The sequence below is a fragment of the Sus scrofa genome, chromosome 14 (genome assembly GCF_054392235.1).
Source record: "Sus scrofa isolate SSC_HxYL_T2T_F1_AM1 chromosome 14, Sscrofa_HxYL_maternal_Yorkshire_Landrace_v2.0, whole genome shotgun sequence".
NCBI lineage: Eukaryota > Metazoa > Chordata > Mammalia > Artiodactyla > Suidae > Sus > Sus scrofa.
The window spans coordinates 70,612,667-70,635,630 of NC_139396.1; the positions used below are offsets into that span (position 1 = coordinate 70,612,667).

A 22,964-nucleotide genomic window follows, 5' to 3' on the forward strand; every position below is an offset into this window, starting at 1 on the left:
ACCCTAGCCTGGGAACCTCCATATGCCTCTGATGCGGCCCTAAAAGGACAAAAGACAAAAAAATAAAATAAAATAAATAAATAAATAAAATCACTGCTTAAAAGCTGCCTTGCTGAGGTGTGCAGACCTGGTTCCCACTCTGGCTGCCCAGCCCCCTTGAACCCAGCCTCCCCACAGCCACTGGGTTTTGGGGGGATAAGCAGATGAGGGCAGAAGGAAAGGGAAGCAATGGGGAGAGGGGAATAGCTGCTGTTTCTTCTATCTTCTGAAGTGAGTGGGAGCTGATTAGAAGTTATTTGGAACAGGAGTTCCTGTTGTGGCTCAGTGGTAACAAACCTTACTAGTATCCCTGAGGATGCAGGTTCCATCCCTGGCCCCGTTCAGTGGGTTGAGGATCCAGCGTTGCCTTGAACTGTGGTGTAGGGCACAGATGCAGCTCAGATCCTGCACTGCTGTAGCTGTGGCGTAGGCCAGCAGCTGCTACTCTGATTCAACCCCTAGCCTGGGAACTTACATATGCCGCAGGTATGGCCCTTAAAAATAAAAAAGAAGTTATTTAAAATGGGCTATAGATGGAATGTGTGACTTTGTCCTCCATCAGATGACCATGCCCAAGCCACCTTTCCCAGGCAGGGCCCACTGGTGACAGCCAGGAGAAGACTCCTGGGGCTCCTGTCAGTGGGCAGCAGCTATAGGAGCCCTGTCCACCCTGCCAGGCTGGTCTTGGACCCTGTTTGACCATTGGCACCCCCAGGCCACCTTGGGCTAAACCTGCCTCCCAGCAATGCCACATCGGGGTACTAGGGAGCAGCAAATTCCTCTCCCACCAGCTGGCATTGCCCACACCTCCTTGTGTTCCTTCCTGGCCATCCTGAAGTTTTCCAAACTCCCCTGCTCCATGGCAGTTACCTATGGTTGTGTCCCTCCCCAAATTCGTATGTTGAAGCCTTCACCCCCAATGTGACCCTGCTCAGAGATCCCCTTTAAGGAAGCAATTGAGGTTAAATGAGGTCATAGGGGTGGAGCCCTAATCCCATACGACTGGTGCCCTCATAAGAAGAGGAAGAGACGCCAGAGATCCCTCCACTGCTGACAGGAAGAGAGGCCTCAGCAGAAGCCAGCCTGATGGCACCTTGACCTTAGACTCCGGCCTCCAGAACTGTGAGGATATCAGAGGCTGTTGTTTAAGCCTCTGGGTAACTTACTATTTCAACAGCCCCAGTCTACCGATGCAAGGGCCTTTGGCTGTTTTGACCCCCGAATGTGGACACCTGAGTCCTCTCCAGGCTGCTCAAGTTCACAACCGTCTTAAAGCAACCCAGGGTGATTGATGGACCACACAGAGGGCAGGGGGCTACCCCTAACTTGTCATCCTGGACAATCACATTCCATGTGGCCTCTCCCCCTCCAGTGGACTCAAATCTCTTCCAGGTCACGCTCACCAAGGGGCTTCTCCCCTCCAGGTGACCTGACCACAGCCACGCCTGGGAGTGCCCTATGCAGAGTCACCCCAAGCTTTAGCCCACGTGTTTGCTTGCTTTGCTGTAGAGGTGCCCCAGGCCACCAAGCAGCCTTTCCCCACCCTGCAGCTGCTCAGTCTCAGGACCCCCTCTCCCTCTGAGGTCTTGGCCTGACGGATTGTGCAAGGCTGACCCCAAAGTGGGACACAGGCAGGAGGCCTCGGGGCACTGAGGATTTCTTAGCCCACAATGAGCACCTTTTTTTTTTTTTTTCCTTTTAAGGCCACACCTGCAGCATATGGAGGTTCCCCAACTAGAGGTGGAATCCCAGCTATAGCCGCTGGCCTACACCACAGCCACAGCAACGCCAGATCCTTAACGCACTGAGGGAGGCCAGCGATCGAACCTGTATCCTCATGAATGCTAGTGAGATTCATTTCTACTGAGCCACACTGGAAACTCCACAACAAGCAATTTCTAACTGGACAGGAAATCTGACTGCTAGGCCCAGATGTTACAGAGCCGATGCTCACAAGATGCTCAGAGCTGAAGCACCTTTCCCACCCCGCCAGACCACATGACCCCAAAGTCAGCCCATTCCCTCTGATTCTCTCATGAAAGTATCCTGTGTCTGGACAACATGAAGCCTTTGAAAGGGGTATTGACTCCTCCGTGGTCCCTGCTGTGGCTGAAGTGTTCCCCCCAAAGATGTGCCCACCTGGAAGCTCAAAGTGTGGCCTCGTTTGTAACAAGGGTCTTTGAGGATGTTGGTAAGATAAGGACCTTGAAATGGGATCATCCTGAATCAGGGAGGACCCTAAAGCCAATGACAAGTGTCCTCGTACGAGACAGAAAAGGAGGAGACAGACAGCCACGGGGCTCCCCTGTGATGAGAAAGCCAAGATGGGGGTGCATCTCCAAGCCAAGGGCCTCTGAGGGTTGCTGGGGCCTCCAGAGGCTGGGAGAGAGGCCTGAAACCAATATTCCCTAGAGGCTCCGCAAGGGAGTAGCCTGAGGTGGGTCCCTCAGGCTCCAGAGCTGGGAGAGATGTTCCTGAGTGGATGGGCGCCCCCAGTTTGTGGGCATTTATTCTGGGGCCTTAGGAATGGATGCAGTCAAAGCAGTGAGGAGGTCAAGACACCACAGCTGTCCCTCTACAGCTGCCTCACTTCCAGATGCTGAGACCCAGACCGTTCCTGCTCAGAACAGGCCCGGCAGAGGCCAGAGGGCTGGGAAGGAGCTGGGGAGATGGAGTCAGGGGTCATCACACCACCTCTGATCCAGCCCCGCTCCCACCACCGCCCGTGCCCTCACCCCTTGGCCTTGGCCTTTGTGCCACATCTGCTCAGAATTCCTTCACCCCTGCCCTCTAGACCAATTGGCTCACTTCTAGCTCCTGAAAACAGAGGGAGAAAGAAGAAACAACTCTTTCTCAATCCCCTGGGTCCTACCAGCAATGGCCCTTCCAGCTCCTCTCCCACAAAGCTCCATAGAAGCGCCTCCTTCCTGTACATTCCTGCCAACAGCGCCCACTTCCCTGGCACCCAGGTCAGCCTGGCTGTGGCTGGAGGCCTAGGTCCTGCACACCCAAGCCAATGGCTGCTCTGGGCTCTGACGCCTTAGACCACTACCCTGCTCCCCAGTGGGTCCTGCAGGTCCCCTCTGCTTCCCAGCTGCTGCTCCAGGCAGGCCTGCTGACCAGTTTTAAATTAGCTCCCCAGGGAGTTCCTACTGACATTCAGTGGTAGCAAACCTGACCAGCAACCATGAGGCCAAGAGTTCCATCCCTTGCTTCACTTGGTGGGTTAAGGATCTGGCGTTGCTCTAAGCTGCAGCGTAGGTCACAGACTCGGCTCAGATCTGGTGTTGCTGTGGCTGTGGCATAGGCCAGTAGCTGTAGCTTCAATTCCATCCCTAGCCTGGAAACTTCCATACGCTGCATGTGTGGCCCTAAGATTAAAAAAAAAAAAAATTAGCTCCCCATGGTGATTTCATGTTTTTTCCACAGGCTTGTCCTTCCTCCAGATCTTTCTAGAAATCCTCTGAACTGCTTTCAGGTTTTCCTGCAAAAGCAGCATTACTTATAGCCGTGCTTTGGGTTCAAAACAGGATAATGATGCAGTCCCTTTATCTATCCCCCCCACTTACCCATGCTTCATGTTTCCCCATAAAGAAATCTACCTACAAAAGGAGAATTTTTCAAAAAGGGCTGCAAGTCCTGGAACGATCCCCCAAGAGAAAACATGGGCTTGTTCAGAGGCTTGGGATGTGGGCGGGATTCCTAGGAGACTCATTTGCAGCTGGCAGAAGAAACCTGGAATCTAGAGGCCAAGGGTTTGGCAGCTAATGTAGCTCTCTCTCTCTCTCTTTTTGTCTTTATTTTAGGGCCGCACCCTAGGTTCCCAGGCTAGGGGTCGAATTAGAGCTGTAGCTGCCGGCCTACCCCACAGCCACACAACGCAGGATCTGAGCTGCATGTGTGCCCTACACCACAGCTCACAGCAATGCCGGAATTCTTAACCCAGTGAGCAAGGCCAAGGATCGAACCTGCGTCCTCATGGATGCTAGTCAGATTCGTTTCTGCTGAGCCCCAATGGGAACTCCTAACGTAGCTCTCTGAGAACCACTCTCCTCACCTGTAAAATTGGGATGTGCTCAGATTCAGGGAAGGGCCACTCACAGGCCCAGGAACATTAGTTAAGCCTCAGGCCCACTGCAGGGGGAATCCCTTTATCCCCTCATCCCTCATCTTCCTTGTCCCCACTACCATTGTTTCTGCTTCCCAAGGTTCCCATGGAGTTAAGCCAGGAGGCTGGACAAGAGTTAGTGCTTTCTGTGCTCGGGGACCAAGAGCTGGGAGATGATGGAGGTAGCATTGCCAGAGCCCCTGCCACAGGCTAGGCCCTGTTGTCAGGAAGCTTATAGCCTCCAGGTCCAGAGATGTGTAATGTGGGCAGTCACCGTTTATCAATCATGTGATTGCTGTGTGCAGAGAAGCACGGTGTGCTGGGGGCACTTAATAGTGTGGGGGGCCTATTAGTTCCCAACAGCCCTGTCCAGTGTGGGAGTATTGCCGTTGTTCACAAAAGAACTGGAAGCAGAGAGAAGTTGCGGACTGTGCTTGAGGACACACAGCTGTATCCCTCAGGATTTGGACTCAAGTCTGGGGACCTGCAGAGCTGGTACATGGGTTCCCTTCTCACTGGCCTCAGTTTCTCTGGCTTTGAAATAAGGGGGTTTGATGATCTCTGATCTCAGTGGACCATGAGGAAGGGTGGATATCTGTCCTGAGTTGGTCCCCTTCCTGTGTCTCTTCTGGACCATCTGTAGGCCAGTGGGCATTCTGAATTGCCTTCTGGGCTTCTGACCAGGGCCACTGGGTACACGAGTCTCTCCCAGGGCAAACAGCCCCTCTCTGCCTGCAGACACGTCTTCAATTGGCTGACAGCCGCTCATTTCCTGGAACTTGGCACCCCTGGATCTGGAAAGGCATGTCTGGAATCCCAAGCCTGATGTCCTAGCACTTGGGGCTGATGATTTGCTAACTGCTAGGGACAGTTGTTTTCTGATTGAAACTTGGCTGGTGGGCCCTGATTGTTTGGCTTCTCCAGCTGTGATGCTGATGGAGCAGCTGGGCCCTAGAGGGGCACTCAGTGAGTGGGTGTCAGGGTAAGCTGAGTGAGTCAGTGGAAAACCAGGGGCACAGAACTCAGCGGTTCTTGGCTGCAGAGCACCACCCATCTCTGCGGTGATGAGACCCAGCAGCACAGGGCAGACAGGGCCTGACCAGGCAACAGGGAGTAGCCTTTGAGGCTGGGATGCTCTCTGCCTGTGATGTCACAGTATCCCAAATCCGGCCATTTGGTGGCTGCTGCTGGTGGTGGACACTGGGCCCTGGGAAGGGCTCGAATGGTGATAGACCTGCTCAGGCTGGTGACCACTGGATTCCCGAGGGCAGAGCACCTCACCAGATCTCCTCTTGCTCCTGGTCAGCAGCTGCCCAACTTGTCTTTTTCTGCCTCTCCAGTCCTGGCATGAGGAGGAGGACGAAGGAACAAGATGTGGTAAGGCTGATGGGATCAACCCAGGTGCCATGGCAGAGGCCTGGTCAGATTGGCATGAACTCCAGACAGTCTATGCACCCCACCCTCAGATCTGAGTCCTGTCTTCTGACCCCATTGCTATGCCAGACCTCCCAGCTTCTCCAGATGTCCATCAATAGAATGGTATATACCATGGTATGGTAAATTCATCCTGTGTGATACTGCTCAGCAATCAAAATGATATTCATTTTGCATGCCACAGACACATGCAACAGGATGGTTGAATCTCACAGACTTAATTTTTTTTCTCTTTGTCTTTTTAGGGCTGCACCTGTGGCATAGGGAAGCTCCCAGACTAGGGGTCGAATCAGAGCTGCAGCTGCTGGCCTACCGCATAGCCACAGCAATGCCAGATCCAAGCCTCGTCTGCAACCTGAGCTACACTTTGCTGGATCCTTAACCCACTGGGCCAGGGATTGAACTCGCTTCTTCAAGGATAATAGCCAGGTTTGTTACTGCTAAGCCACAACGGGAACTCCCCACATAGACTTAATGTTCAGTGAAAGAGGGGAGACACAAAAGGATACATGCTTGCTGTAGGCTAAGTAATACCCCCCGCCAAGGATATCCAGTCCCTCCCCGGGACCTATGAATGTTATCTTATTTGGAAAAAGGATCTTTGCATGTGTGATAAATTAAGGATCATGAGTTGGGGGTAGTGGGGCCCTAAATGCCATCATGAGCATCCTCGTATAAGAATCAAAGGGTGGGAGTTCCCGTTGTGGCACAGTGGAAATGAACCCAACATTGAACCATGAGGTTGTGGGTTCGATCCCTGGCCTTGTTCAGTGAGTTAAGGATCCGGTGTTGCTGTGAGCTGTGGTGCAGATTGCAGACACAGCTCAGATCTGGCATTGCTGTGGCTCTGGCTTAGGTCGGCAGCAACAGCTCCGATTAGACCTCTAGCCTGGGAACCTCCATATGCCACAGGTGCAGCCCTAAAAAAATAAATGACAAAAGACAAAAAAAAAAAAAAAAAAAAAAAGAATCAGAGGGTGGTGTTCTCATGTGGTGCAGAGGATTAAGGATCTGGTGTTGTCACTGAATTGGCTTGGGTCACTGCTGTGGCATGGGTTCAATCCCTGGCCTAGGAAACTTCTGCTTGCCACAGGCAGGGCCAAAAAAAAAAAAAAAAAAAAAAAAAAAAATCAGAGAATCACATGAACAACTTTATGCTGATGAATTTGAAGACACCAACAAACAGACACTTTCCTGCGAAAACTTAGTAAAAATGACACAGGAAGAAACAGAAATTCTATCTAGATATAGAACCATTAAAGAAATGTGCTGGAGTTCCCGTCGTGGCGAATCCGACTAGGAACCATGAGGTTGCGGGGTCGGTCCCTGCCCTTGCTCAGTGGGTTAACGATCCGGCGTTGCCGTGAGCTGTGGTGTAGGTTGCAGACGCGGCTCAGATCCCGCGTGGCTGTGGCTCTGGCGTAGGCCAGTGGCTACAGCTCCAATTCGACACCTAGCCTGGGAATCTCCATATGCCGCAGGAGCGGCCCAAAGAAATAGCAAAGACCAAAAAAAAAAAAAAAAAAGAAATGTGCTTAGTTTAAAATTTGCATCCTGTCTCCTCCAAAATCTCATAACAAACACAACCAAAGAAAAACACAAAGCCTGCATGACTTTATAGGCAAATTCAGCAAACATTAAAAAAACAAAAAATTCTGATCTTATTCAAAATCTTCCAGATAAAGCAGAAAACAGAAGTCTCTTTAACTCATTGTAAATTTATTATGATTTACCCTAAATCAGACATGGTCAGTACAAGAAAGCAAAAGTATAGGCCAATGTCACTTGTGGACATACATGCAAAAATGCTAAATAAAATATTAACAAATAATTCAGCAATATATGAAAAGTACATCAAGACCAAGTTGTCTTTTTCCTAAATTACTGAAATGATATGATAAAAATCTATTAATGTACTTCAAATCATCAAAGGAAAAAAACCCTAAAAGATAATCGTGACCTAACAGAACTTCCTTGATAAAGAACGTTTAGCCTCATGTTTTGGAAGGCCCACTTCTTTATTGCCTGTATGTCTAGCTCATGTGCAGCACCGTTCTTGGCACGCTGTTGTACATGCTGCGTGAAAGGTGGACCTCTGGGCTGAGCTGAGCCTCTGGGATAATGGGGACCTAACGCATCATACAGGTGGGTCCAGCGAAGCCTCAGGAGCGTCCTCCAACCGGAGGGCCCGCTTCAGGCCTGATGCATGCGCACTGATTGCTCGAGCCTTTTTTTTTTTTTTTTTTTTTTTTGGCTCGCAGCTGGATGGTACGGCGCCTGCGCAATCCAGAAATTGGAGCAACCCAAGCAGAGTGGGCGGTGCTTCAGGGCCTGAGCGGCGAAGGACGTGGGCGTGGTCTGATCGGCACCTGCGCACTCTTCGGCCGCCTTGTGGGACGGGCAAGGGGCGTGCCGAGGGCGGGGGCCGTGAGGGAGGCTGGGCGGGCCTGGTGGACGGCGCGGCTGGGTTGGCTGCTTCCCTGAGGCCGGACTCAACGGATTCCGGCCGCGCCACCGGGCGACCTCGCCGCCCGGCCCCATCCCGGAGCCAGAGAGCGAGCGAGGCGGCGCCGCGCGGTAAGAGTCGGGGCCGAGCTCCCCCACAGTGTGCGCGGCCGGCGCGTTCCTCTCCTCAGCGCCGCCCGCGCGGCCAGGCCCCGGCGGCCCCGCAGACCCCGGCGGCCCGCGCCTGCGCGGTCCCCTCGCGGGCCCCCAGCCCGGCGCTCGCCTGCGCCTGCGCTTACCTCGCTAGCCCCCAGGCCTCGCGGGACCCCGGGCCTTCCGCGCCCCGACCCCCGTCCGCCCGCGACTCGGCTGCTTGGGACTCAGCTGGTTCTGCGCCTTTGCCCGCCGGTCCTCTCCCTCGCGGCCGGGAGAGGCCCGGGCCGCCGGCCCGTAGCCCCTGGCCCCTTAGACTCTGGTCCCTTCTTCTCTGGTTCTCTGGCCCCGGGCCCGAGGACGCGGCGGGCGGCGGACCCGGGCCTCCTGCGGGCTCCGCTTCCCCCATCCGCCGTGCTCCCAACCCGCGCCCCGCTCCGCGGGCCGGTCAGCAGGAGCAGGCGTAGTGTCCCTTTTTCCCGAGACCTGGTTAATTGAATCAGGTTGGCTGTGTGAATAACCTTGTGTTGTGCCGCGGAAATTTTGCATTTCCCGCAGTTTGGTCATTGTGTGGCTTCAGTGGTTACGTTTAAGACATCAGAGTTCGTTGGAGGGCAGCTCCGCTGGAGATGACTGGAAAAGAAATCAGTTTCTGCATAGTTTCGGCCTGCTTTCACGACCAAGTAAGAATTCCTGTGATCATTCAAATGCAGAGAATCTTGATTTGTTGATGCCCTTGGTAATTCGCCGGCAAGTAGGCGAGGACCCAGGGAAAATTCCCATAAATTCTCTTGTCCTGTATCGATTACAGAGAAAACGTGTGTGTTGTTAAAAGGGGGGGGGGGGAATCTCCAGCCATTGAGATGTTTTGTAAGTTTGCAACAGATACACGAAACTAAAAAATGTTGTGCAGAACCCTATAGCGTTTGTTATCACCCTGCGGGCCGAATATTGAGATGAAATCAGAGTGTTGGGCTCGGTAGATATCAGCAGACATCACCATTATACGGGCAGGTTATCAAATAGCCAAATCGATGCAGAAGGGTATATGGAGTAAGAAGAAATAGGGTATTGACCTGGATAGGATTTTTTCCATAAAGAGATGGCTGACCCAATCATCTTTTCTCTTTAAGTCTCCCTTTCTTCTTTGATTTAGTGTTCTCCAAGCAGAGTCTTTAAAGACTCAGCAACTTGATGGCTGGAAAATGCTTCTTAGTTGCCTGTGCATACTCTAGATATAAAGGGATTTTCGTGATTTTTCAGGAAGAAAATGAATGTCGTGCTATAGAAAAGCTTTATCACTGTGCATCATGGCAACAGTCCAGATATGCGAGTCCCTAGTTCAGTATCACATTGTATGGAAAGTGATTATAGCAATTGTGGTTAAGGTGAGGTTTACATCAAAATTTCTGTTTTAAACATGGACTTTTGGGGTGTGTATCTGCAGTGTGTCCTCTTGAGATTTCTCTGAGGCAAAGGTTTTCTTTGTAACTGACTTGTCACAGAACGTCTTATGTTTCAGGTGACTCAAGGTGATAGTATTGCTTTGGTTCAAAATTACTATCAGGGTTGGGTTTTCATTACATTAAGACTTGCTGTATAACCATATGTGTATTTAAATCACATACCTTGTACATAGGTATTGTGAAAACTCCCCAGCTCAGTAGAGGAACAGTGACAGGGTGTCAGTAGGTGAGATAAGTTCTCTTGGCTTTGTAGCTTTGGGCAAGTCAGTTTTCCTTCTTGGGCTTCATTTCCCCATTTCAAAAGTGTGGGGTCTTGGGGAGGAGATGGAAAGGAGCTTGAGTAGCCAATTTTAATGTTTAATGGATCCTTGCCTACTTAGTCTTCTTCAGCCAGGGGTAGAAGTGGATCTTCTCACCAGTTCCGTGACATTGTGGTTGCTCCTCAAAGACCAGGGAGGTCCTACCCTAAATACAGAACAAATCTCAGAGAGGCTCTTTTTTTTTTTTTTTTTTTTTTTTGTCTTTTTGTCTTTTCTAGGGCCGAGTCTGCAGCATATGGAGGTTCCTTGGCTAGGGGTCTAATCGGAGTTGTAGCTGCCAGCCTATGTCACAGCCACAGCAACGAGGCATCCGAGCTGATCTGTGACCTACAACACAGCCCATGGCAATGCTGGATCCACAACCCACTGAGCAAGGCCAGGGATGGAACCCCAACCTCATGGTTCCTAGTCAGATTCGTTAACCACTGAGCCACGATGGGAACTCCAGAACAAATCTTGGAGGTTCTTGGTCAGGCCCCTGAAATGGAATGTTGAGTGGGCCTCAGTGAATTGAGAAAAACATGGACATTATAAGGAGTTTTTCATAAAACTAAGTTTATTTAACTAAAGAATTGCCCTTTCTAGAAACCTCATTTTCTTGATGTTAAATTTAAATTTTATTTTACTTTTTTGTCTTTTGCCATTTCTTGGGCCGCTCCCTCGGCATATGGAGTTTCCCAGGCTAGGGGTCTAATCGGAGCTATAGCTGCCAGCCTACGCCAGAGCCACAGCAATGCAGGATCCGAGCTGCGTCTGCAACCTACACTAGAGCTCACGGCAACGCCGGATCGTTAACCCACTGAGCAAGGGCAGGGACCAAACCCACAACCTCATGGTTCCTAGTTGGATTCGTTAACCACTGCGCCACGACGGGAATGCCTACATTTTAATGACAGTGATAGTAAATGGTTGTATATGGGATTGTAAATGGCAAATACAAGGTTGGTTTTTTTAATCAAAATAAGGTATTTTTAGAAGTAAAGAGAACCTGGATTTTATTGTTTTGCTGTCATTGTAAGGGAGTTTAGAAAAAAGTTCCAGGGGCTTTCGATGCTGAGATTAAAATATAAATTACTTTTAAAGTATAAATATGAGTTTACTTTGTGGTCATTTGTCACAATACACAGGCAACTAAGAAAGCTCTGTTGAATTTGCTTGTTGTTAAAAGGTATTTCTATTCTGATCATCCTTTTCTACCAGATATAAAATGTCAGGATATTTTTGTGTGTGTGCTTGTGCCAACAAAATAAGCCTAGGGAAATTCCTCCTGGTGGTTGGAATTGTTAGTATTGAGTAGACTGGCCGCCAAGGTAAAGAACCCCTGTGGGGGTTCTTCGTCAGCTCAGAAATCTTTCAGTATTGTGGTCTCAGTCTTTTGCTGTAAAACAACATGACCATCGAGAAATTAGGCTTACAGGTTCTATTTTAGATATGCTGAGGGGAGAAGTGACTGGCTGTGGTTTGTCCCAAAATGAATGTGACAAATGATCTTTGTATCTGTGAAATCTTAAAAATCTTTAACGATGAAAATAATCTTAATAGCAGATTCAGATTTTGAGTTATTGTAGGTATTTCTTTTGTACTTAAAAAAGCTATATATAGGAGTTCCCGTCGTGGCGCAGTGGTTAACGAATCCGACTAGGAACCATGAGGTTGCGGGTTCGGTCCCTGCCCTTGCTCAGTGGGTTAACGATCCGGCGTTGCCGTGAGCTGTGGTGTAGGTTGCAGACGCGGCTCGGATCCCGCGTTGCTGTGGCTCTGGCGTAGGCCGGTGGCTACAGCTCCGATTCGACCCCTAGCCTGGGAACCTCCATATGCCGCGGGAGCGGCCCAAGAAATAGCAACAACAACAACAACAACAAAAAAGACAAAAGACAAAAAAAAAAAAAAAAGAAAGAAAGAAAAGAAAAAAAAGCTATATATAATGTGTATCAGACATACATTTTATTTTATTTTATTTTATTTATTTTTTGCTTTTTAGGGCTGCACACATGGCATATGGAAGATCCCAGGCGAGGGGTTGAATCAGAGCTGTAGCTGCCGTCCTATGCCACAGCCACAGCAATGTGGGATCCGAGCCACATCTGTGACCTACACCATAGGGCAATGTTGGATCCTAAACCCACTGAGCAAAGCCAAGGATCGAACCCACATTCTCCTGGATACTAGTCGGATTCATTACCACAGAGCCTCTATGGGAACTCCCGGGCATACATTTTAGAAGTGCCTTGAATTAAAATGTTTTTGTTTTAGGGCCACACCCGTGGCATATGGAGGTTCCCAGGCTAGGGGTCAAAACAGCTGTAGCTGCAGGCCTGCAACATAGCCACAGCAGTGCTGATTCCTTAACCCAGTGAGCGAGGCCAGGGATCGAACCTGTGTCCTCATGGATGCTAGTCAGATTTGTTCCCACTGAGCCTCGACGGGAACACCTTGAATTAAAATTAATAATGTAAAGAAAGAAAAACAGGACAAACAAACAAAAAAATTAATAATGTGGTCTCTTGTTCTTCAGATACTCACTTTGAGAGGACCAATTGCACTCATCCACCTCTGAGTTCTCCAGTTTCAAAGGATAGTGTGAAAATAGGGATGTTGGTCCATGAGAAAAGTGCAGATCTCTTCAGGTGTTCTTCCTGGCCTTTTCCTACATCTTCATTATAGTTTTTGTCTTTATTTTTTGGTTTAATCCAGAGATTTGCACTTGTTTCTGTCTTTCTAAAATGCTAATCTGTTCATAGTCACTGCCGCTTCCCTTGCACAATTTAAGTCCTTCAAGGGCTCCCACTATCTTCAAAATCAGGTCTGCCATCCTTGGCTCTGTCCTAGGTTCTGGCTTCCACTCTCCAGCCCCTGCCCCCGCCCCCCACAAGTTTAGGTGCTTCATTGACCTTGGTTGAACTCTTGGTCCCTGGAGCTCTCTCCAGTCTCCTTGTCCTCTTCTAGAAAACTCTGATCATCACTTTCCAAACTCAGCTCAGATAGTCCCTTGCCTGGAGGGCATCCCTTATCCTGTCTCCTGCAGGCTTGTCTAGCAGCCTGTCCAGTTAAAATTTGGCTCCCTGTGTTTGTCTGCTCTCTGTACTAGCTCGTTTTATGCCGCAGTGCAGAGCAAAACGGAGAATGTGGCTAGACGGAAGGTTGTTGCATCTGCCAGGTGGAACAGCACTGCCAAAGAAGTGGATCATTTGTCACTGCCTGTAAGGAGCTTTTCACTCCAGGTGCACTTTGCCTCCCTGCCCCTAGACACCTCCCATCCATGCACACAAACTGATAGCCTATTTAATTGTATTTTAGTGTCTAATTTAAATCTAATTTCTTGACAGAGGAAACTGTCTCTAATGTCTGTTTATAATCCAGAAATGAGGCAGGCATCATCTTTGTTCCAAGCTCTGGAAGGAATATGCTCTCGGTGTGTATTTTTTCCCTTTTCCTCTTGTACATCACCTTGGGGTTTTTTTTGTTTGTTTGTTTTTGGGTTTTGTTTGTTTGTTTGTTTGTTTGTTTTTGCTTTTTAGGGCCACACCCGTGGTATATGGAGGTTCTCAGGCTAGGGGTCTAATCGGAGCTACAGCTGCCAGCCTATGCCACAGCCACAGCACCGCCAGATGGGAGTCGTGTTGGTGACCTACACTACAGCTCACAGCACTGCTGGATCCCTAACCCACTGAATGAGGCCAGGGATTGAACATGCAACCTCATGGTCCCTAGTTGGATTTGTTTCTGCTGTGCCATGATGGGAGCTCTAGGTTGTTGGGTTTTTTTTAAATTTTTTGGAAGGTAAAATTTTTTTTTTTTTTTTTTTTTTTTTTTTTTTTTTTTTTTTGATCACCCTCAAAACATGTGGAAATTCCCAGACCAGGAATCCAACCCTTAACACAGCAGCAACAACCCTGGGTCCTTAACCACTAGGTCACCAGGGAACTCCATGGCTGGTAAAGTTTTAAGAGATTAAGGTATTAAATTTCAAGTTTGTCTTTTGTGCATATGGCCTATGGAAAACTAATGTTAAAGGGGAAGAATACTTTGTCTCTTAAAAAAACAAAGCCCCCAAAGAACTGAGTTCACCCAAAGGGAAAAAAGGACCCTGGTTAAGCTTAGGAAAGATGCAGAGAAACTGATGGTAGTGTTAAGATTTATGAAGAAATACCTGTTAAATTGAAAGCGGTCCCTTGCTTCCTCTCCCTTCTCTCGTTCTTGGGGAAAATCCCAACTCAGCCATTTTCCAGAGGCACCTTTTCACCTGTGAATCCCTGAGGCAGTCCGTTAGGGCTGCTTTTTTCCAGAACGGTCACAACTGGACACTTTATCCTGAGAGATGCTCCTTTCCTCCAGTGCCCTGAGTCCCACTCCATTCTTTCCTTGAAGCCTCCCTGGCCATGGTTTGCTCTGCCCACCAGGCCCAAGAGTTCTTGAATAGGAACTGTTGAGTTTTCTTCCTGCATACATTTCTTAAAATCTTGGCTCTGGCCGGTCTTAAATCTTTTGTCCTGTGTTCTTGTCCTTCCCCCTTTCCAGCCTCTGCATTTTCTGTGAGCTTCATCATATTGCCACACTCACTCAGATATGCTCTCTCTCCCAAGACAGATTACATACTGGATTTTTCAACCCTTGTTCCTCATTTTTGTTCTTTACACCCACTTCTTTTGTGTACTTATTCAGCCTTGCCTAGTCACCCAATTCAGGGCCTCTAGCCTTGGGGGTTTTTTTGAGACCTTTTTTTGGTTTATCTTTCCTTATGCCTTAGCAATTGTTTCCTCTCCCGTCAGTAACTTGTATCCATTAACAGTTATTCCTCATTCTCCACACCTACCAGCCCCTGGCTATAACTAATCCTTTCTTTTTCTGAATTTGCCTGTTCTGGATATTTTGTATAAATGGAATCAGACAATATGTAGCCTTTTGTCTGACTTCTTTCATTTAGCATAATGTTTTCAAGGGTTATGCATATTGTAGCTTTTTAGTATTTCATTTCTGTTAGGGCTAAATAATAGTCCATACTTTGTTATCTATTCATTAGTTGCTGGATATTTGGTTTATTCCACCTTTGGCATAGGAGTTCCCGTTATGGCACAGTGGAAATGAATCCAACTAGGAACCATGAGGTTGTGGGTTTGATCCCTGGCCTTGCTCAGTGGGTTAAGGATCTGGCATTGCCGTGAACTGTGGTGTAGGTCGAAGACAGGCTTGGATCTGATGTGGCTGTGGCTGTGGCTGTGGTGTAGGCTGGCAGCTGTAGCTCTGATTAGACCCCTAGCCTGGGACCCTCCATATGTTGTGGGCTCGGCCCTAAAAAAGCATCAACAACAACAACAATAAAATCCTGCTGTAAACAACCATGTACAAGTTTTTGTGTGAATAGATGTTTTCAGTTCTCACTTTGTCCTAGGGTAGCTGTGTTAAACTTTTTGAGGAACCACCAACTGTTTTCCAAAGCTGCTCAATTTTACATTCCTTCCAGGGTGTGAAGTTCCAGGTTCTCCATTTCCTCATTAGTGTGTGGGTTTTCGGGGCATACTTTTTAAAAACATGGGACATTTTTGACACTTCAGCTTTTTTTGTTTGTTTTCCTCACTTAATACTTCTGGAAATTCCATTAAATCGGCTGATATCCATTCTGACTCACTGTGATTAATGGCTTCATAGTACTGTTCTATAGTGTAAATAGGCTATTCATTCAGTTCTGTACCAGGCACTGTTCTAGGCTCTGGGGCAGCAGCATTGAACAAAACAAACAAAACCCTCTGCACTCTTAGAGTTTACTTTCTAGTAGAATAGGGGATGGGAAGTCAGGAAATAAGTAATATAGCATAGGGTTTTACCAGCACAATTTGAGTCTGTGGCAGCACTCTGAGTAGTGTATGTGAATTATTGAGATTGTCCCTCCAGTAAAGTCTACTTTAAATTATTCATGGTGATGTTTAGGGAAAATAATCTGGGTCATCTAGAGTGGTTAGACCTAGAGGGAAAAATGATAACCACCCCCACTCCCCCAGTCAAGGTAGATTTGTATTGATATGCAGCCTAGTTGGGCCTGCACTAATTCCTCTATGTTGGCTTTAAAGGTGATGAGGTTAAATGTTTTGGTTCTGATTTCTTTGTTTTTTTTACATATCTGACTTTGAAATGAAGTTAGAAATGCATACTTTAGACACACAGTTATTCAGCCTTCATGTTACCCATCCAGGTCTAAGGCTTGTTCAACCAGACCAGCTCCATCATGATGGAATGCTAATCATCTGTCAATATTCAGAATGTCATTCTAGTGGATAAAATACTATTTTGCAGAAATGTAGGGGGGTAATTCAGTTACTGACATTCCTTGTTTTTTTTTTTTTTTTTAAAAAAAGTGAGTTTCTGCTGTGGTGCAGCAGAATCCGTGGTGTCTCTGGAGCGTTGGGACAAAGGTTCAATCCCCTGCCTGGCACAGTGGGTTAAAGGATCTGGCATTGCTGCAGCTGCTGTGTAGGTCGAAACTGTGGCTTGGATTTGACCCCTGGCCTGGGAACTCCATATGCTGCAGGGCAGCCAAAAAAGAAAAAAAAAAAAAGCAGCCTGCAAGTTTATTTTATCTTTTACATTTCTGAAGATCTAGTGTTGAATGTAAATGCTAATCCAGATACCGTCTAGCTGTCTGGGATCTTGATCACCTCCTCTCCTGCCTTTGCTCTGGCGTCTGCTCCCCCACCTGACCTGTGTTTAATTGGGTTGGGTTCCAAAACTTTATTTATAAAACTAACTTAATTCATAAGGTTTATGAAGTTTCGGTTAGTAGCACTGTGGGAGCTAATGGGCATCCATAGCGCCCTGGTTGAAAGCATTCATTTAATGTGTACCTTTCATGAATTATACTCCTCTCATAATACATCCTAAGATAGTTCGAACAAATGTTATTTTCCTTAATTTTATAAGTGAGGAAATGAGGTTAAGAATACAGAGTTAACCGGTGACCGAGCTTGGATTTGAGCCCAGATTTCTGACCGTCTTGTGTTCTTTTTGCTATAACATGTTGCCTTTCAGCTGGAATGCATTTGTCATATGGTTGAAGGAATTATAGTGTCATTTCTCCTGGAGAATAGAAGACTAGATAGGGCATTGTTTCCCCTGTAATTGAAATGTTTGAAGAGCTTTCGCATGGAAAGAGGACTGGATTTATTTTGTGCTGCTTTAGCAGATTCTCTTAACTGGTAACTAAGTTGCACTGACATTGAGCCCCACATAGGAAACACTGCCCAAGAGTTGAAGGGGCACCTTGTGACAGTGGTTGTGGGGGTGTCATAGGAGGACAGGTGGGAGACTAAACTTGATGCCTGCCTGGCCTCACCACAGTCCTCTTCTTTGCCTCCTCCCTCTCCTCCTTTCCTGCCTGAGTGAGGTGAATAAGGGTCATCAGCCACCTCTTGTACACGTCGGGGCAACACCTCTGAAGTGTCAATCTGTAGAGTAACAAGGAATGTTTTGCTGACCTGCTTCCATATAAGCTGCTGGTTATGGTCAGGATTTGGAACAGGGGAAAAAAGGGAATTGGGCTTTTAGGAGTAGCCGGGGTTTGAACAAAGGAGAGGCAGTAATGAGCATTCTTGAGGTGAGGAATATAGTCACTTGTATTTCTATATGAAAGTCAGCAGAGAGAGGGAAGGCATATCCTTGAGTAGAGAAAGGCTGACACTTTTTCTGTAAAGGGCTAGGTAGTAAACGTTTTAGATTTTGCAGGTCTCTGATGCAACTAATCAACTCTGTCATTGTAGCACAGAAGTACCCATAGAAACACATGAATGAATGAGTATACCTGAGTTTCAATAAAGTTTTCTTTGTGGACCTGAAAATTTAAATTTTATAGACTTTTTGGTGTCAAAAAATACTCTTTTGATCCCCCCCCAAACATTTAAAAATGCAAAATATTCTTAGTTTGTGGACTGTACAAAAACAAGTGATGAGCCAGATTTGGCCCATAGGCTGTAGTTTGCTGTTTGTCCCCTGTCATAGAGAAGCAGGAAACATAGAGGGCTTGGGAAACCAGGCCAGGGGTTAGACTTAAGGTGGTATAAAAAAGGACACTGTTTTTGCATTGTAATGAAAAATTTAAAGGTCATTTGTGTTTACATGTGTGCCTGAAAGCATCTTGGTGTCTATTAAAACAAAACACTTCTTCACTGTGGAAAATTTCAAATAATCACAAAGTAGAGAAAATATAATGAAACCCAGCAGTGATGTAGTCATCACCCAACTTTAGCATTTATCAAGTCTAGGCACTTTGTATTTCTGTATGAATTTTATTATATATGTGTGTGTATGTATGTGTGTGTGTATATGTGTGTGTGTGTGTGTATGTATATATATATATATATATATATTGCTTTGTAGGGCCACACCTGTGCCAAATGGAGGTTCCCAGGCTAGGGGTCGAATTGGAGCTGTAGCTGCTAGGCCTACACCACAGCCACAGCAACACTGGATTCGAGCTGTGTCTGTGACCCACACCATAGCTCACAGCAATGCCGGATCCTTAACCGACTGAGCGGGGCCAGGGATGGAACCCGAAACCTCATGGTTCCTAGTTGGATTCGCTTCTGGTGCACCATAGTGGGAACTCCTTCTGCATGTATTTTATTTTATTTTTTATTTTTTTCTGCCACCAATATTTTCACCTTGGCTTTGTTTATTTATTTATTTTTAATTTTATTAAAAATTTTTTTTTTCTGTATGAATTTTAGAGTCAGCCAGCTATTTATACAAAAAAGCTTGCTTGAATTTGGATTGTGTTGGCTGTATAGATAAATTTGGGAGAAATGACTTTCTTTCTTCCTTTCTTTCTCTCTCTCTCTTTCTCTGTCTCCCTCTTCCTTCCTCCCTCCCTCCCTCCCTCCCTCTTCTCTTCCTTCCACCCTTTCTTTCTTTCTTTTCTTTTTCTTTCTTTGTATTTTTAGGGCTGTACTTGCAGCATATGATAGTTCCCAGGCTGGGGGTTGAATTGGAGCTGCAGCTGCTGGCCTAACCATAGCAACTCGGGATCCAAGCCGAGACTGTGGCCTACATCACAGCTTGTGGCAATGCCGGATCTTTAACCCACTGAGCGAGGCCAGGGTTTGAAACTTTCATCCTTATGGATACTAGTTGGGTTCATTACCACTGAGCCATGACGGGAACTCTGTTGGAGAGGCAACCTTCTAAAAATATTGAGTCTTCCAATCCATGAATATGATATCTCTTTCAATTTATCTATTTATTTGTCTATTTATTTGTTATTTTTTTCTTTTTTGCCAACCCTGCGGTGGCATATCCAAGCCTCAGTTGCGACCTCTGCCACAGTAGCGGCAATACCAGATCCTTTTACCCACTGTGCTGGGCTGGGGATCAAACCTACATCCTGGAGCTGCAGAGATGCCCATCCTGTTGCACCATAGCGGGAACTCCTCTCTCAGTTTATTTAGATCTTTAATTTCTCTCAGCAGTGTTTTAGTCTTCAGTGTACAGATCTTTTACCTTTTCGGGTCAGATTTATCCCCTGAGTATTTTGCATAGTTTGGTATCATAAATAATAGTAAAACATTTCAATTTCCAGTTGTACATTGTTAACATGTGGTAATAGCTGTAGATTTTTATTAGAATTGAAGGTTTCCTTCTACTCCAATTTTACTTGAGGTTTTTTTTGTTTTTTGTTTTTTTTGCTTTTTAGGACTATACCCATGGCATATGGAGGTTCCCAGGCTAGGGATCTAATTGGACCTGCAGCCGCTAGCCTATGCCACAGCCACAGCAACTCGGAATCTGAGCCTTGTCTGCAATTTACACCATAGCTCACGGCAACTCCGGATCCTTAACCTACTAAGCAATGCCAGGGATCGAACCTGCAACCTCATGGTTCCTAGTCAGATTCGTTAACCACTGAGCCACAATGGGAACTCCCTTCATTTGCTTTTTTTTTTCCCCATCTTTCTTTCTTTCTTTCTTTCTTTTTTTTGGTCTTTTTGCCATTTCTTGGGCCGCTCCCGCGGCATATGGAGGTTCCCAGGCTAGGGGTCGAATTGGAGCTGTAGCCACCGGCCTACGCCAGAGCCACAGCAATGCGGGATCCGAGCCGCGTCTGCAACCTACATCACAGCTCATGGCAACGCCGGATCATCAACCCACTAAGCAAGGCCAGGGATCAAACCAGCAACCTCATTGTTCCTAGTTGGATTCGCTAACCACTGCGCCACGACAGGAACTCCCCCATGTTTCTTTAGCTAGAATCTGAGTTATTGATTTGAGAACTTTGTCTTTTTTAAAATAGGTTTAATATCATAAATTTTCTTTTAAGTGTTGCTGTAGGGGCATCACACAGACTTCGATATCTCATGTTTTCATTTTCATTCAGTTTAAAATAAATTGTGGGGCAATTCCCATCTTGGTGTAGCAGAAACGAATCCGACTAGGAACCATGAGGTTGCAGGTTGGATCCCTGGCCTCACTCAGTGGGCTAAGGATCCAGCGTTGCCATGAGCTGTGGTGTAGGTCGCAGACACGGCTTGGATCTGGTGTGGCTGTGGCTATGGTATAGGCTGGCAGCTCTAGCTCCAATTAGACCCGTAGCCTGGGAACCTCCATATGTCATGGGTGTGGCCCTAATAAGACGAAAAGACAAAAGAATAAAGTAAATAAAATAAAATAAAATACATGGTAATTTCCCCTTTGATTTTCTCTCTCTCCCCTTTTTTTTTGGTCTCTTTAGGACTGCACCCTTAGCATGTGGAAGTTCCCAGACTAGGAGTCAAATCAGAGTGGTAGCTGCTGGCCTATGCCACAGCCACAGCCGTGTGGGCTCTGAGCCACGTCTGTGACCTATTCCACCACAGCTGACGGCAATGCTGGATTCTTAACCTACTGATCAGGGCCAGGGTTCAAACCCGAGTCTTCATGGATACTAGTAGGGTTTGTTACTGCTGAGCCGTGACAGGAACTCCTGATTTTTTCTTTGACTCATGGATTATCTAGGAGTGTGTTAGTTTCTAAGTATTTGAGAATTTCCCAAATATTTTTCTATTATTTTCTTATTTAATTAATAAAGACTCTTTTACAGAAATCCACAATACCACTATCTCATCTTAAAAGAGCAACAATTCAAAAAGAAGGATGGATGGATAGAAAGGATTGAAAGAACACAGAAAAGTTCAGGGAGAGATGTGTGTCCATCAAGATGTGTGATGAAAGGCCAGTGGGTCAACTCAGACTGGGTGAGGGTGAGAGTGAGGAGAGGGCTGGACACCAGAGGAAGGGCAAGTCCAAGCTGGTGACTGACTGAGTGAGGAAAGCAAAGGAAGGCTATTCTGGGTTAGACCCCTGAGTGATGAAAGCAGTGGTGATCATATCTGGGAGGGGATGCCTGGAAGGCAGAATCGGAGCTGTCATGGGGATTGTCCTGGGAAGAGAGAGCCTTCTTTTTCTGCTGGTAGTGTGAGGAGAAGGAAGGAGGAAGTGAGAAATTAGGATAAAACGGGTTTGCATCTGGTGTAGTGAGGAGGGAAGGATACCATCATTGATTTACAGGCATTTCCACATGCTATATGGTGTGGTCCTGAGGCAGGTCCTACTTGGGAGCTCTTAGCTGATACCTGGAGATGTGAGAACTGGGGTTGGATGTGAGTGAGGTGCCCAGAGCCACATAACTAGTGAAGGGTGGAAGTAGCACTTGAACCCAGGCTCTACCTGAATAATGTGAGCTCTCCCCACCAGGTTGAATTTGTGAGTGCCTGCCCACAGTGTACCAGGCTGCTGTCAGATATCTGCCTTCTGGCATCATTGCTGTGTGTTTAGTGCTGTGGCCCAGAGCAATGCTACTCTTCTCTTTGAAAAACCTGTTTATTATGTGTTTTAAAGTGCTTAGAAGGGATGGTCGTTTTTAAAACTGATATAGTTAAACTACTAATTTTTTCAGCAAATCAGAATAGATAGACCATTTTCAGAGGTAGGATTTGGTAATTTAGGGAGTAATATTTTGAACCTAGGAAATGGTTTTGAAGGCTTAGAATTTGAAAGCCTTTTCTGCTGAGTTGGCGGTGAAGTGCTGTCCCATTTATGTGGGAGTCTGTTCTCAATATCTGCTACCAGTAACCTGTTACTGAAAGTCAGAATTTTCTAAATCAGGCAGTAGTGTTCTGAAATTTTACTTTTTAAAAATTAGAATGAAGCATTGGGAAGAAACATTAATTTTACATGTTGTATTTCCTTGATACTGAGTTTGTGATGTTGTCCTGAAATTCTTACATGTCATTGAGTTTAGCGCTTGGACTTGTAATACATTATTTAGACAGTGAAGACAAGCAGTGTATCCTAAATTGGCAACAGAAAAGTCAGTGTAATTGAAATATATGGTGAGTCTCAGCATTTTCAGAAGGAAGTATGGACTGTGACTTTTGGAACTCAGAAGGAAGTGCTTGCCATAATTTTCCTCTTTTTTCCCTCTAACATCCTCATCCTTCCACTGATAAATGAGTAGAAGTTTACACTGAGTTGCATGATGTCTTAAAACAGGCTGTGTAACAGGTGTCTAGAGGGGGCTTCCAAGATTTACTTTTTTTTTTTTTTTTTTTGCCACAACCATGAAATACAGATGTTCCCGGGCCAGGGATTGAACCCATTTCACAGCAGTGATGATGACTCCAGATCCTTAACCTGCTGAGCCACCGGGGAACTCCTTCACATCCTGGCTTTGATTTTGTGTGTCTGTCAGTGTTTGGTCCCCTGTCTCTGTAATTTTTTTTTTTTTTTTTTGGTCTTCTTTTTTTAGGGACGAATCTGCGTTTTATGGAAGTTCCCGGGCTAGGGGTCCAATCGAGCTGCAGCTGCTGGCCTACGCCCCAGCCATAGAAATGCAGGATCTGAGCCGCGTCTGTGACTTCCACCAGAGCTCAGGGCAAGGCCGGACCCTTAACCCACTGAGCAAGGCCAGGGATCACATCCAAGTCCTTGTGGATACTAGTTGGGTTTGTTAATTGCTGAGCTACAAGACGGGAACTCCTG

General features: G+C 46.7%; 1 protein-coding gene across 28 annotated transcripts in view; it reads left to right on the forward strand.

Moving 5' to 3' along the window:
• Positions 1–8,046: 8,046 nt before the first annotated feature.
• The window catches only part of SPECC1L (sperm antigen with calponin homology and coiled-coil domains 1 like), a 131,326-nt gene continuing 116,408 nt past the window's right edge, over positions 8,047–22,964 (forward strand). For 18 of the 28 annotated variants that reach the window (XR_014826002.1, XR_014826003.1, XR_014826004.1 and 15 more), the window contains exon 1: positions 8,047–8,158. The gene's annotated coding sequence lies outside the window, so the exon portion shown is untranslated. Of the gene's footprint in view, positions 8,159–8,737; positions 8,863–22,964 lie in introns of all 28 variants that reach the window. The other 10 variants (XM_084993897.1, XM_084993903.1, XM_084993900.1 and 7 more) reach the window with 1 other exon arrangement.